Source organism: Sinocyclocheilus rhinocerous, unplaced genomic scaffold (assembly GCF_001515625.1).
Source record: "Sinocyclocheilus rhinocerous isolate Xijiao unplaced genomic scaffold, SAMN03320098_v1.1 scaffold2647, whole genome shotgun sequence".
Taxonomy (NCBI): domain Eukaryota; kingdom Metazoa; phylum Chordata; class Actinopteri; order Cypriniformes; family Cyprinidae; genus Sinocyclocheilus; species Sinocyclocheilus rhinocerous.
In genome coordinates, this window is record NW_015639108.1 from 431,772 (window position 1) to 448,139 (window position 16,368).

Sequence of the window (16,368 nt, forward strand, 5' to 3'; positions counted from 1 at the left end):
GACAAGTTTCTTTTCTCCTGGATGTGTGAGCTGCGCGATCTCCGATATATATATATGTGTGTGTGTGTGTGTGTCAGTAAGCACCGCATTAATTTAGAATGGTAAATAAAGGCTCTAATGCACACCAGTACACCAGTATAGGTGTGTGTATTGTAGGAGCTAGATGGCGTATGATGACGTGTGATGTATAGTAGTGGTGTCCCAATTCTTAGGGGAATATTTTCACTCCTACCCCTTGACACTCTGTTTCAAGGGACAAGGGGAAGGGGTAGGCAGAGGAGTAGGGGAAGGGGAAGGGGTATAAAATAGAATTGGGATTGGGCCGAAGTGTGTCTATATCGTCCTAATGCACGGTGAGGAGGAGAGTTTGAGTGGCTAAAGGCTCTCCAAAGATCACAGCTGGAGAATCGCAGAGATTAGTTGAGTCTTAGGGTCAGAAAGCCCTAAGACTCATATCAAGATAAAATATCAAACAGCCCCTACATCACCACATGTTGTTCGGGAAGGTTTCAAGAAAAAAAAAAAAAAAAAATCAAGAAAACAAAATGCTCTCATCCAAAAACTCCAGCATATTCATTTGCCAGACACAACTGGAACAGTAAGGACTGAGTTCTATGGTCAGATGAAACTAAAAAATTTGCTTTTTAACAGCAAACACTCAAGATAGGTTTGGTGCACACAGGAGTAAAAAAGTACTCCATGTATACAGTGAAATATGCTGCTGGATCTTTAATGTTGTTGGAGTATTTTTCTGCCGGAGGTCCTGGACATCTTGTTTAGATACATTGCATTATGGATTCTATTGATGTGCAATATATCGAAATATCGCAAATGTATATATCGCAATATGCATATCGCTACGGCTTGCAATATTTGGGGCCATGAACAAAAGTCAAAGAGAAAATCACTCACTGCTCTTACCTAAATAACTTTTGTAGCTTAAATAAGAATCAGTGCATATTGAATTCATAGAGTAAATACTAAGCAGTGTTGTATTTTTCCTTTTTATTATTCAGTTCAGTTCCTAAACTCATGTTAAAATGATTACATTAATGTTAAAATTATATTTTTATGTAATGCTAGAGTAAAACACTACCGTTCACTTTCAGAAGTTGTTGTAGGGGTGCTTTCTTCTCACAAAAAGTGAAACATGTATGCTAGTTATATTAGAATCAGAATGAGCTTTATTCACCACTTAAGTGTGCGCAAACACAAGGAATTTGTTGTGGTTTTACAGGAACTCTTGGTACATACATACATACAAATAACCATATATATATATGACACAAGATAGTTATAGAAGTTCACAGAACTGACTCAGCAACAGCTGAGTAAAACTGTTTCATCTGAGCATGTGGCACTTTAAGCATTATCATATCACATATCGAATATCGCATTATTTAATGAGTTATCGCATATCGCATTTTTCTTCAATATCACACAGCCCTAGATTCTATCAAACAACAACAGATAAAAAATCAAAACCTGACTGCCTCTGTTAGAAATCTTAAATTGGGCCAAGGTTGGACAATGATCCAAAACAAAAATGTCTCACTGAGCACAAAACGAATATTCTGCCATGGCCGTCCCAGTCCACTGACCTGAACCCTACAGAAAATGAGTGTGGTGAACTGAAGAGAAGAAGCTAGGAATCTGAAGGATCTGGAGTGATTCTGGATGAAGGAATGGTCTCTGATCTCTTGTCAGGTGTTCTCCAAACTCATCAGGCATTATAGGAGAAAACTCAGAGCTGTTATCTTGGCAAAAGGATGATGCAAAAAGTATTGAATAAAAGGGTGCCATTAATTGTGGCCTACGTGCTTTAGAGAAAAACATTTATTTTAATATGAGATTTCCCCCCATTTTAAATTCTTATTCTTCAATGAAAGGTTACATTTTTGTACATTTTTAAAATAAAAGATCAATAGGATTAACAACGCAGATTTATTTACACAGCCTTTTTTGTTCATATTTACCAAGGGTACCAACAATTCTGATCACAACTGTAAAATAAAATTAGTTTTTATTCGTTTTGCGATTTCGGTCCAGTGTTTAGAAAGCAAAATGAAATGGTAATAAATTCTGTTTTTATTTTCTGTGTTATTTTGTTTTTTTCTCGTAACTGTTGCCCTGAAATTTCCCCTAGCAACTAACCTTGCAATCTAAAAGCATTATTTGTCAGATTTCTGGTGATGAAGTTACCTATATGGCTGGCCTCGGTCGTATGACTGCCTCCTTGTTAAGGGAGAAGTGTCATATCCTCTGGACTGCCTTGGGCTGAAACATTAGCATAGAAACTGTGTTACGCTCAAAATAACTGAATAACTGTGAAGAGACAGAATCCAAAATCCTGATTACACCTTGATCCTATAGAACTGAATATAATTTATTCCAGTATGAGAGGCTTGAGCCTGACATTTCCACTCACAAAGTGTGTCCTCTGACAGGCAGGCTGATGGTTCGAGACACCAGCTCTCTGGAGTAGGGCTCTTTGAGGACCAGGCCGTTCTCATGGATCTCCGACAGAGAAGCCAGGGACTTAGTGATGTTCTTGGAGGTGAGGTCCAGAATCGGGCCCAAATACTCAGCTGACACCGCCTTCATTTGTGCAGAGAGCCGAGGCTCAACCTTTGAGAGGAAACGCAGTAAATAATTCTAAATACTACACTGCCACATGCTGGTTATAACAGAAACGAAGCGCTGCTTTCCAATGCTGCTGAGCCATTTAACATACAGTAGTAATGCCTTAAAATATTACTTGATCAAATCTAAGACAAAGTTTGAGTTTACCTTTAGACTTAGTGATGTTCTTGGAGGTGAGGTCCAGAATCGGGCCCAAATACTCAGCTGACACCGCCTTCATTTGTGCAGAGAGCCGAGGCTCAACCTTTGAGAGGAAACGCAGTAAATAATTCTAAATACTACACTGCCACATGCTGGTTATAACAGAAACGAAGCGCTGCTTTCCAATGCTGCTGAGCCATTTAACATACAGTAGTAATGCCTTAAAATATTACTTGATCAAATCTAAGACAAAGTTTGAGTTTACCTTTATCTTGAAGTCATCTTGACTCGCAGACAACTTCATTTGGGAAAAACTGTAGCAGGGAGTTGAGCGGTGAAGTTCAAACATAGATTTGATAGATTATTTCATCAACATCATGTGTGAATGTACTGTAAGAATGTATTCATACCCGCCCTCTGACGCCTGGCTGAACTCAGACGCATCCTCATCTGTGCTCGCATAGCCATTCTCTGAGGAATATATGAAACAAAATGACAAATTTACACCATAACTGCACAAACACAATGTATTTGAAACTGGTTTCACTATAATAATTTGAAGATATAAAAACCTCTCAGTTTCTTTCTATAATACTACAGTACAGTGTCAGCTGCACATACAAAAAAATATTTTTTATAGATATATATATTAGGGTTGTGACGGTGAGGAAATTTTCCCACCGGTTAATCGACTATATACACCTGGATGTAAAATAAAATAAATAAAATAAACAACGTTTAAATCAAGTAATCAGCAAACACTGTGGAACCAAATAAATAAGAAACGAATGTTTAAAAAAAACTTCCAGTCAATAGGCTTTTCAAAATCAAAAATATTGCCAAACGGGTGCCTTTGCGTTTCCTTTCTAAACAATCTTCTGCCATCGTCTTGTCTTTCTCACCTCACTCTCTCTAGTCAGCTCGACTCACTCTCCTCACGTGATAAATAAAATCTGACTCCTGCGCCGTGGTGCACTGTCGTTCGCGCAGGGTTTGGCACGCTGCAGCTTAACACCGGTATAACCGAAAACACCATCTAATCGCAGCAAGCCTAATATATATACACATATACACACACACACCTTGCTGGACATTGTGGATTAGAGCTTGTAGCTCAGGGATACACTCCGCCTTTTCCCTTAGAGCATCAAGGATCATGTGATTTTGGGAAGAGCCAATCACATCCGTCTGCCGCAGCTGACCCTCCAGCAGGCGAATTTGAGCCTCTTTTTGAGCAACTTGCAACCCCTATATACACAAACACATTTTTTTTAATTTTCTTTTAGTATTTTTGAATGAAGTCTCTATTTGCTCACCAATGCTGGATTTATTTGATTACAAATACAGAAAAAAACAGTAATATTGTGAAATATCATTACAATATAAAGAACTTCTTAAAATATATTTCAAAACCTAATTCATCCCTCTGACTGAAAAACTGAATTTCCAGCAGCCTTTACTTGAGTCCTCAGTGTAACATGATCCTTCAGAAATCATTCTAATATGAAACATTTGTTGTTATTATTATCTACGTTGAAAACAGTTGTGCTGCTTTTTGTGGAAACCGTGATACAACTTTTCAAGATTCTTTGATGAATAGAGAGATCAGCATATATTTGAAATATAACTCTTGTGTAACATTATAAATACCTTCACTGTCACTTTTAATCTATTTAAAGGGATAGTTCACCCAAAAAATTTAAATTACCCCATGAGCCATCCTAGCTGTATATGACTTTCTTCTTTCAGACGAATCCAATCGGAGTTAAATTAAAAAATGTCCTGGCTCTTCCAAGCTTTATAATGGCAGTGAATGTGTGTTTTTTTTTTTCAATAGTCCTATTGACCTACTGAATTATTTTAATCTGTGTATTTACTTACTCTGGATGACCCTAAATTACAACAACTAACAATTTTGTTGGATTTGTCTGTCCGGACTTGCCTTGTCAATAGAGGCTTTGAGGAAGTAGTCCAGGAGAGCGCGAGCTTCGGCCAGCGAGCAGGAGCTGATGACCACTGAGGTGTCCACTGAGTCCAGCTCATCCTAAAGTAAACAATAACAAAAACACTTATGTGAATACCAGTGACTCACTACATATACGGTGAGCGAGCGGTCACTTATGAGATGCCCTTTACCTTGGTCTCCTCGATCTGTACGATGGTGGCCTGGCAGTCTGACAGACTGTCACTGATGTAGTCGATGTTAGCATTGAGCACATCAATCTCCTCGCTCATCTCCTGAAGGAGCCTCTCCTCCTCATCCTCTCCGAAGCCCTCGTTCAGTAACTTTTCTCTCTTGCGCAACAGCGCCTCCTGCTGCACGGACAGCTCCTCACGTTTCTGGAAGTGTCATTGAGACATATTATTTAATCCTTCTTTATTGCTGAACTGTTCCATTGTTAAACACACAAATCATTAATTTACAAAACCATCCTATACAGCAAAAAACGCACAGGGTTTCAGGAAGATCACTAATGCACTTTGATATGTAACATGTAGAACACAAGAAAAAGAAATGCAAAAATCACCTTAATGAGGCGATCCATATCAGCTTCCACATTAGTGATGGTCATTCTCTGCATCACAATATCCATGATCCTCCTCTCCAGAGACTGCCACTTCTGACGGGCTGTCTTTGAAAAACTCGTGCTCGTACTCTTTCGCTGGAACTTTTTTCTGCTACAAATACAGATATATACACACAGTGTATAGCCTACAGTTGTGAACATATTTTTCTTAATGAATGTCACCTAACAGATCTAAGACTAACCATCAAATTAAAGATTTCTTAGATTAACCTTTAAAATAAAATAAAATGGAAAAAAAATTGTGCATTTAACTTCCATAATGTGACATTTCTGACTAAAAAAACACTGAAAATATTGTAATAATCCAAGAAGATTTGTTTTGATTGATATAATTGGTTATAATTATGTTATCATAAAAATATGTTTTTATTTATAAATAATTACGTATAAAATGTGACGGTAAAGACATTCATGTTACAAAAGATTTCGATTTCAAATAAATGTTCTTTAGAACTTTATATTCAAAGAATTCAAGATCAAAGAAAAAGTATCAAACAAAAAAAGCGGGAAAACATTCACTGATAATAACCTTTACTTGAGCAAAAACATCATATTAGACTGATTTCTGAAGCATCATGTGACACTGAAGACGAGTAATGATGCTGAAAATTCAGCTTTGCATCACAGGAATAAATTATATTTGAAAGAATATGAAAATAGAAAAGAGTTATTTTTAAACTGTAATTATATTTCCCAATTTTATTGTATTTGTTTTTCATCAAATAAATGCAGCCTTGGTGAGCAGAAGAGACTTCCTTCAAAAGCATTCATCTGCTGTATCTAATAATCTGACCTGGCCAGGTTTCCTCCGGTCCCGTGGCTCTCATTCTCTCCCAGGTATCCATTCAGTTTGGTATTCCACTGGCGTATGATGCTGGAAACCGAGCGAGTGGATTCCAGTTCGGAGGAGGTTGTTGTGGTAGCAGTGGACAGCTCTGCTAAGGAGTCCAATCGGGTGAGTCTGCGGGCCACACGTCCGGCCACACGCTCCGACATGGGCTTGGCTAGCCGCCTCAGCGCCGTCACCTCCTGGGTCTTCCTCCGCAGCACGATCTCCTGCTGGTGCTTCTGCGACTCCAGAGCTCGGATCTGATACTAATAGAGCACAGAGAGCGTGAGTAAATAATACTTTATACTCCGTGATATACAAGTGGTAGCACTCGTTTTTAATTGTTCATCAGTCAAACCTCTTGTCGTCGCTGCTCTTTCTTCAGTTGCGCGATTTCTCGGTTCCTCTTGGCCTCGATCATCCTCCTCCTCTGCTGCTCCTCCTTCATCTGCTTCATTAGCGCCACCTAGAGATGGGATGACCAACAAGAACTGTGAGAAACAACTAGATGCAGTGTCAGTAAAAAATAAAATTATAAAAAAATACAATGTTCCAGTTCACATGATATTTGTCATAAAAAAAATATAATTTTTAGAATTAATGTGTCCCAAATTATAGTACATTTCATTATTTTGGATTCTTAATTCAATTTTGTGAACATGTTTCTTACTTTTTGCCAGGATTATTAAATAAGTGAAAATAGAGGTGTTAAAATGTGTGGCTGTATTTGGTTCATTCGTCACACTGGAAAGAAACGGCCAAGTCAAGGCTGCATTTATTTGATAAAAAAAAAAAAAAAAAAAACAGTAAACACAGTAATATTGTGAAAAGTTATTACAAATTAAAACAACTGTTTTCTTTTTTAATATATGTTTTTATGTAATTTATTCTTGTGATGCAAAGCTGAATTTTCAGCATCATTACTCCAGTCTTCAGTGTCACATGATCCTTCAGAAATCATTCTAATATACTAATTTGCTCAAACAACATATCATTATTATTATTATTATTATTATATTCTTTTTATTATCAGTGTTGAAAACAGTTGTGCTGCTTAATATTTTTGTGGAAGCCATGAGATTTTTTTTAAAATGATTTGATAAACAAAAAAATATTTTGAATTAGCTATTATTTTTTAGATTTTCCATTTTCAATTTATTTTATAGTTTTTGTGATTTTATAGTTTTTTTTTCATTTTATTCCTGTCATTTTATATATATATATATACACACACACACATATATACTGTCTACATAGTTTTTTGTATTAATTTTTATTTCAGCTTTCATTTTAGTTATGTTGGTACATCAAGTTAAACTAGCTGAAATAAAAAATTGCTTTACTTTATTTTACTTCAGTTAAAGTTTATTTAATTTCCATTTTAATTTATTTATTTTTTATTTTACTTTTTCAGTTTTAGTTTTACTTAACTCTAATAACCCTGCACCCAAACTTTTGAACATTAGTCTCTGTGTGTGTATTATTATGTGTTGCCACTTTTCCAGTACTGGTACATCTCACAACACACTCAAAAGCAAGCACTTTCCACACTACCAGCATACATACTTTTATGCAAACTGGGACACAGTCTATGCCTGAGGAATCAGCTACTTTCATCAAAAAAAAATAAAAATCCACACTCATGGGAAAATTGGTGCTTTAATTACCTTCTTAAAATAAAAGGTTTGCACTGAAAATATCTCTACAGCTGATGAAACCAACGAAATGTTTAGCTGTTTTTCTCCTAATGTATTTCAAGAAATCAAGCTCCAGCTCTCACCTTAGCTTTCTTCATCTCTGCCACCTCAGACTGCAGTTTCTTGAGCTCTCTCTCGTAGCGGCTCTGGTTCTTCAGCAGACGCGCGTGCTCCTTCTGAGCGGCCTGCAGCTTCAGCAGGTCTCGGTTCATCTCCTTCAGACGCTTCTCATAATTGGATTTGATCTTACTGGCTTTCTCTTCAGTGTAGTTCTCCATGGACACTAAAACCACACAGAAAATGATGGAAGAATTGTTTACTGGGAAAATTATTGAAGTGCCTTAAAGGGTTGGCTCACACCAAAAAAAAATCTGTCATCATTTTCTCACCCTCATGTCTTTCCAAACCCACAAGTAAATGTAAATGATGACCGAATTTTCATTTCAAGGTGAACTAACCCATCAAAACACCTTTTAATAGACTTTTGGGCCTTTTGCCTTGGAAAAATACCAGAAATACATCACAAACAATGAAAACGGTGTCTCCATAAACGGATGTGAAGCTGGCAGATGCTCACTGAGGTTGTGTAGCACGCGGTCTCTCTCCAGCTGTGTGTCTCTGATCTTGTTCTGGAGCAGAATCAGTTTCTCCTCGTACTGGCTCTTCAGCATCAGGAGCCGCCGCTGGCTGTTCTCCAGCTCATCGATGAGTCTCTGCTTGATCTCGATCTCACACGTCAGGTCCGCCAGATCGGCCTGTAAGCTGACTGAGAGATGAGGAGCCACGGGTTAAAAGGGAATAAAAGGGGCTTACTGGACGTTTGTAATAAAAGCATCTCAGAATGCACCTTTCTCATCGGAGTCAGAGTCAGAATCCACCAGGCTCTCGTCACTGTCAAACTCCTCCTCCTCCTCCTCCTCCTCCCTGGTCTCCTCTTCCTCCTCCTCCTCATCACAGCCGTGATCGTCCTCCTGAAGAGGATACATGCCATCCTGCACAGGGTGAAGGACATCAAACCTTAAGACCTTCTTTCATACACACAATAAAAAAATAATAATAATATTTTTATATAATTGTGCCACGTCATCCATCAGTTTTTATGTGCTATATAACAACTTTATTTCTGTAATTGTATTATTTTATTCTTATAAAACACTACCATATAACCTTTTTTTCTTTAATATTAAGACTTAATATTAGAAATGTATTCTTGCAATAACTTAATTTATGCAGCACAGCTTAAATACTACTTTGTGACATTTTTCCTGCAATAAGATTTGATTCTTTAAACTTAATTGTTCCTCAAAATATTTTTTTTCTTGTTTTTATATTCATAAAAAAATAGCAAACCAAACTTTATTGCAACATTGTTTTTTCTCTCATATTAAAACGTCACTGCTGTAAAATGTTATTCATGCAATGTTGCAATTTTAAAACTTCATTAAGACTTGATTCTTGTCATTTTGGAATTTTTTTTTATATTAATCACTGTCTGCAATGTGTAGTTTATATAATATACAACTTTATTCACATAATTTCTTCTTTATACTCATTTATTCACACTTTATTCTTGCAAAGTTTTGACTATTTTCTCAAAACATTTCAAATTCATTCTCAAACTTTTTCCTCAGAATATATGACTTTTTTTTTTAAAATCCATCTCAAATCTTTGTAACCAGCAGACCAGTTGTTATAAAACTCTTTCTCTCACCCCTTCAGGTTCATTATCAGAGTCTCCATCTCCATTTTCTCGTCTCTCTTCGTTCTCGCTCTTTTCTCCATTTTCCTGAGAATAAAGCTTGGCTCTCTTCTTCAGACCTTTTTCTTTCTCAGGACTAAAAATGAGACAAACTATTATTAAATGTCCTATAGACAGATACATACATAAATACAGCACTGATGCAATCAATTGGACATTCATCACACAATCTCACACAGGAGTTTGCACACAAAAAAATAAGGGACCGGGCCACAACTCCACCAATATCTGATGCAAACTTCATTTAATAGTCATGTAATCGCACCACGGGGACTCGTGCAGTGGAGAGATTTATCCTGGGTCTTCTGCTTTTTAGCATTTGCAGGTCAGCTGAGACTTCCAGTGTAATGTTGGGTTCACAAATTACCCATGGCCTCTCTCCCGTGAAGAGCGGGATGCTCCTGTAGGCATATTCATTATAGCGGACAATTTACTGAGAGATACTTGTATCTGTGCCAGCTTGCTGTCCTTCGTTTGAGTTGGTCAGGACATCCTGGCACAAACAGAGATAAATCTAATTCTGGCACATTTTACAGCCTCTTATTGGCTCAATAACATAAAACAGGAGAGGACAAGCATATTAAAGTCTTCCAAATACACAATCAGTGGAACATGTTCCGAGACCTCTGTTAACATCAGAGGAGACTGCCAGACACATAGACAAGAAGTGTTAAGACCACCCGAGACGTCCTGGAGCAGGGTCTCCGATTTAATCACTTATTTAACTACATATTTAATAGCATTAATTAATTCGTGCTGTGGATATTGTAGTCTGACAATATCATTTCATTTTAGATGTGACCTTAAAACGTTCAAAAATACATTTTCATAAGTGAAAATCAATCAAGATTTTTCGGATCTTCCATGGAGTATGTGGATTTATTAAGGTATAATTTCCCTCAACATGAAAATGAAATATTACATTTTTTTAATCATTTTTCAAGAAAATTTTAGCAGAATAAATAAATGGGGGAAAAAAGAGAATGCAAGAATAAAATAAATAAATATATAAAAGAATAAAACTAAGAATAAATAATGCATTAAAAGAATAAAAACATTAAATAATAAATAATCTAAAATAGTACAAAAATATAATATAAATAAGCATAAAATAATAATATAAAAATGCATGAAAGAAAGGTTAATAAAATAAAAATAAAGAATCAAAAGAATAAAATAAAAATTAATAAATGCATACAAAAATAAAGTAAATGAATAAATAAATAATCTATAAAAAGAATAAAATAAATAAATACATAAATGCATAAATAAATGCATTCATAAATAAAATAAAATCAATAAACAAACAAACATGCTTCTCAGACCTCACCTCTTTCTCCTCTGATTTGTCTCTTTCTTCTTCAGCCTCTCCACATCTAATTTGGCTTGACGAATCACATCTGTCATCTCTGCATCCATGGAAACAGAGGGGGAGGAGCCGAGAGGGAGTGCTGGAGTAGACGGGTGGGAGGCTGGGTATGCAGAGCGGGCGGAGAGGCGAGACAAACTGCGCCTCAGAGACTCGTTCATGGCCTCACTCTCCAGCAGCTTAGACCTGAGAGACAGACAGAGGAGTCACTCTTTTCTATTGCTTTGATGAGAAATTGTGTCATGAGTAGAACATCATGTTACCTCAGCTCTTCGATTTCTCGAATGTAGTTCTGGATTAGATTGCCAATCTCCTCGTTCGTTTCACCTGTTCAAAGAGTGACAGATTTATTCAGCAATAATGAAATGACAAGAAGTATTGATGTTTGTTTGTTCGTTTTTTAACACCATGCCAGCTTCCTTGACTATTTTCACGATGAAAACTATATTTGAGTAATTAAAATTTAAAATGGAAAGTTTGAAACTAAAGATAATTTTTGGAAAAACCTTTTCAAGGGTATTAACAGAATAAAAAATTTTCCAAGAGAAGTAGAAACATTACATTCCCAAGAAATATTAAAATAATGGATACAGACCTTCAGTGGCCAACTAAACTAGTTAATTAAACTTGGCAACACGCAGGTTAACTAATACACTGTGATAGTTTGGGAATTTGCTACTGCTAATTATTATAGCTAATTCATTTAGAGTAAAATATAAATATATAAAAATTTACATATCTTGGTAAGAATTGCGATAAGGCTTAATGTGACGATTAAACTTCAAAAGGCGATGATTTCATTGAATAAATATGAGAGCTGCAAGTTTCAAAGTCAGCTGCTGCGCTGCTGTTTGTTTACAGTCGGAGAAACCGCTATATTTCTGCCGTTCCGACAGCGCCATCTGCTGGCAGAGAATGAATTTGCATTTTCAATAAGCCCGTCTGTTGTTTTTGTTCAGACCAATGCGAACATCCACCCATGTTTTTATGCAGCAAACACACAGAGTTGTAAATGTGAACTGGTAGATCGATAAGAAGATAATGCATTATAAAAGCTAAACAATTAAGCCAGTAAAACATAGTTATATGTTATTTAATTAATATAATAATTAATTGATAATAATTGTTTAAATTAATATAATAACTGATACTTTTGACTTTTGATTCCATTTCTTAAAAATGGTTTAAAATTTTTTTTTGTTTTTGTGAAAACCTGTATCTGAATTCTTTATGCTCTATGTTGAGTATGGTTTCACTAATAATAAACATACATTTGCATAAAGCATCCATATTTGTCCATGCCCATGTTGATTAGAGTATTAAAAACTTGAAAAGTATTAATTTAAGGTACATTTAGGGCAGATAAAAATGTGCGATTAAGTTGAGATTAATCACGAGTTAACTCATGACAATCATGCGATTAATCACGATTAAATATTTTAATCTATATATATCTATATATATATATACTAATATAGCAAATATATTTACCAACATATTTTTATATGATTACTTCTAACATATAATAATAATAATAATAATAAATAATTACTTCTGAGATGTGGTCATAACCACACTTATCGACTTTTAAAAAGCCTGCTTCTAATACAGTAGATCTCATAGTTTCAACTTCCTGACTTCTGCAACCTCATGCTGAAAAGACTCAAAATTGCAGCGACTTCAGCAGTAAAATGTAGTTAATCAGTTTTTTCATAATATTTCTGTTTAATATTTAATATAATTCTCTATTTTTAATGTCTTAATGCAAGAATCATCTGAAAATAAAGAAGACATACAATGCAGTTTAATATAGCTAGCACAGAGTTTAATAACTATCTAATATCCCACTAAATAAGCTATTAAGTTTAGGCATTGCAGTACTTGTCTACTGCTTCTTTAAATTGCACAGAATTGTTTTCCTGTTAAGTGTTGCATAGAAACGCATAATTCCTATGCAGCATAAGTCAGAGACATCGCTGAGATACCAAGACAGTGAATTTTAGGAGCAGACGCAAAACTGCCCTACTGGCACAGCCTTTGGAAAACTTATTGGTCAAATAAAAAAATACATCAAAGTATTTAAATATTCATGTTACATTTATATAAACAACAAAATTACGCTGAATATATAGTAAATATCACCCAGTCCTACTATCTACACATAATTCAATGGCAATCCCCTGTCCAACCACTAGAGGTCTCTCACCAGTCTTGGTGAGCAGCAGGCTGACTCCATTGGTGAGCAGCTGCGTGACTCGAGTGTTGAGGTGGTCGATGGTTTCCTGCATGGCTTTGACCCGCATACGTAGAGTGTCATTCTCTTTTTGCAGCATAGAGTTCTCCTGAAACAGATCGCTAAAACCGTCGGATCCATCTTCACAGGCCACTCGCTTCCCCTGAAAGAAACCCAAAGACTGTGGCTGAATCCGAAATCGCTCCTATACCCTCATTCACTATTCCCTACATTAGGCCACTAATACAGTTCACTTGAAGGAGTGAGTGAATTCATACACTGAGTGCACCGGAAGAACTGCCGCTTTTGCATAGTGCTTGCTGTTTAATAATCATTTGAAACTGGCAAACTGGCAGCTCCAGTAAGATGAAAGGAAATATCTTGAACTCTGTCATGGAAATTGAAAAATGTATGGATGGATGATTCAGCTGTGGGCGCCATCTTCTGGTGAGACACGGCAATTAATTCGGGTATGCGGCTCTCACAGTGCATTATGGGTATTCTCTAGCCATTGAGCATTCACCAGTTGTAAACTCATTATTGCTGTGCATTGTGGGATTGAATGAGTGCACTCAATAATGTCCACTAAGGTTACGGACACCACTAAAAATGGCTGTCCCCTCAAAAAGTGCCCTATTTAAGGGTATAGGGGGCTCTTTCGGACACAGGGTTTGAGAAACGGATAGCTAGGTGCTGACCCCATTCAACCCAAGCAACCATCCCCCAATCTTTCCATGCTCGGTCTCTCTGTCAGGACGTCTCAACTCTCTCAAAGCCATCATGGCTAATCGCTAACTTCTTCCGGCGGCCGTTTATCATCCAGGTCAGGCCGAGGAGCTAAGCTGCAGCTAACGCTTCATTAGCTCCAGCGAGATCCCATGAGCTGAACCATGTTATCATGCCCCACAAGCCCACCGCACAGGCTTTCTCATCCTCTGGACTCATTACATAAACAGCTAGAGCGCCAACTGGGTGGCATTGAAGGAAAGAGGAGAAAGAGCAAGTGTAGGAATGAAAGAAGATGACCAGACTCACTATCTACTTTAAGTCCTCTATTTGATTTAGTAATAGAGGAAGTGTTTAGCAGTTTGATGCTTCAATGTAAGCTCAAATTGTTGCCTCTGTAGTAAAATAAACAAGTAATAAGATATGTTGACAAGTCAGTTCTGTCACTGTAAACTGGTTCCCGCTGTGTAGAACATTCTGGCATGTGTCATATATCTGCTATCCCGATAACTCAAGTGAGCTGGTACTTCTGTCTTTCAGATTCGCCCAAAAATGAAAAGTCTGTCATCATTCCAAGCCCATATGATATCCTCCTAATATCAGAGAATTTGTAAATATTGTATTAATGATGAGGTTTTACGTAAAAATTGTACATCTTCGACTTAGATCAAATTAATTTGTACGATTTGTGGGTAAAAAGTCACCATGAAGGTCCGACCCAACCCCATCCCTCAAGAGGAGTGCGACTGGATCGTACAAAATCATACAATATAGAGGGTGACGTTTTACCTACAAACTGGATGTCTTCGAGTATGATCACGATTATTTTGGTCAATATTTTAATCACGATTATTTAACACGATTATGAGTGGGCCACATGACCAAAACTTTATATGAATGGCTATGAATTCGTATGAATTGTAGATAAAACATCACTATGAATGTCCACCCTTGAAGCTAACCCTCAGAAGGTGTGTGAGCAGATTAGGGCTGCTCAAATATGGCAAAAATCCTAATCACGATTATTTTGGTCAATATTGTAATCACGATTATTTAACACGATTATGAGTGGGCCACATGACCAAAACTTTATATGAATGGTTTATTTAAAGATAGCGATATCAAATATATATTTTCTGTATAAAAGATTGCTATGACATTTACATTTTAGAGACATTTAGAGAAATTTCACAATTCTCAATACCACAGCAGAATACTAGGGTAACTAATATTAGTAAAAAAACAACAAAAAAGTCTAAATTTTTTACTAAAAAGTCAAAAATTATTGAAAATAATTAAAGGGGTCATATTAAGCAATTTCAAGTTTTCCTTTCTCTTTGGAGTGTTACAAGCCGTTCGTGAATAGATAAGATCCCTAAAGTTGCAAAGACTGAAGTCTCAAACCCAAAGAGATATTCTTTATAAAAGTTAAGACTCGTCCACGCCCTCCTAAAACGCCTCGTTTAAACACGCCCCCACGTCTACGTCACTGTGTGGGAAGATTTGCATAACGCCGCCCAAATGTTCACGCAAAGAAAGAAGGCGTAACTTTGATTCTCGCTGTAGTATTGTTGTTGCCGCCGCCATGTCGTGAAGACGCTGTGTGATTCACTGTGAAAGCTAAAATACTTTGTTTGGCCTTCCAAAAGAGGACACAACTAGAAATCAGGGGTAAAGTTGTATTTACAACACTGTTCCAGAACAGTTCAACCCAAATATTCAGATGTGTGCAGCACATTTTATGGAGGACTGTGACTGTTTCCTGGGAGAGGTATAGCCTACAATGCTGGTGTTCTGACAAATAATGCTGAAACCGCATAAACACATTGCATTACACCAAATACACAAAATAATGTTCATTTTTAGCAATTTCACATGACCCCTTTAAACAGTCAGTAATGTAATAAAAAAAGCAAAGGACAAATACAATAGAAAAAAAGCTTCAAATGAAACAAACAGTGCAAGTCTAAATTATTTAACGAACAGCCTACTACAGAAATTAAATATTTGAATGTAAAATAAAACGGCATAGTCTTCACTGTAAGAAGTAAACTTCCTTTGTTTCTTATTAAAGCTACAAAAGTCCTTCAGTCAAGAGCAGTGAGTGATTTTGTCTTTGTCTTTTGTTTCGATTAATATTAAGCACACAGTCAGCAGCAGGAATATTAGCCAGCTGTCACTTTAAGAGTCACACGGATCCAATGCACGCATTTTCAACTGTTTACATTCACTTATTACATAACCGACGAGGGTTTATGTGAATAATCACCAAGCACCGCATTTTGACACATTTTTGTGTGTATTTGACCGTTTAGGCGCACACCTTAAAGGGGTCATATGATGCGATTTCAATTTTTCCTTTCTCTTTGGAGTGTTACAAGCT

General features: G+C 36.5%; 1 pseudogene; it reads right to left on the reverse strand.

Annotated features, from left to right (window-relative positions):
- LOC107751003 (kinesin-like protein KIF21B) overlaps positions 1 to 16,368 on the reverse strand; it is an 86,077-nt pseudogene that overhangs the window by 19,917 nt on the left and 49,792 nt on the right.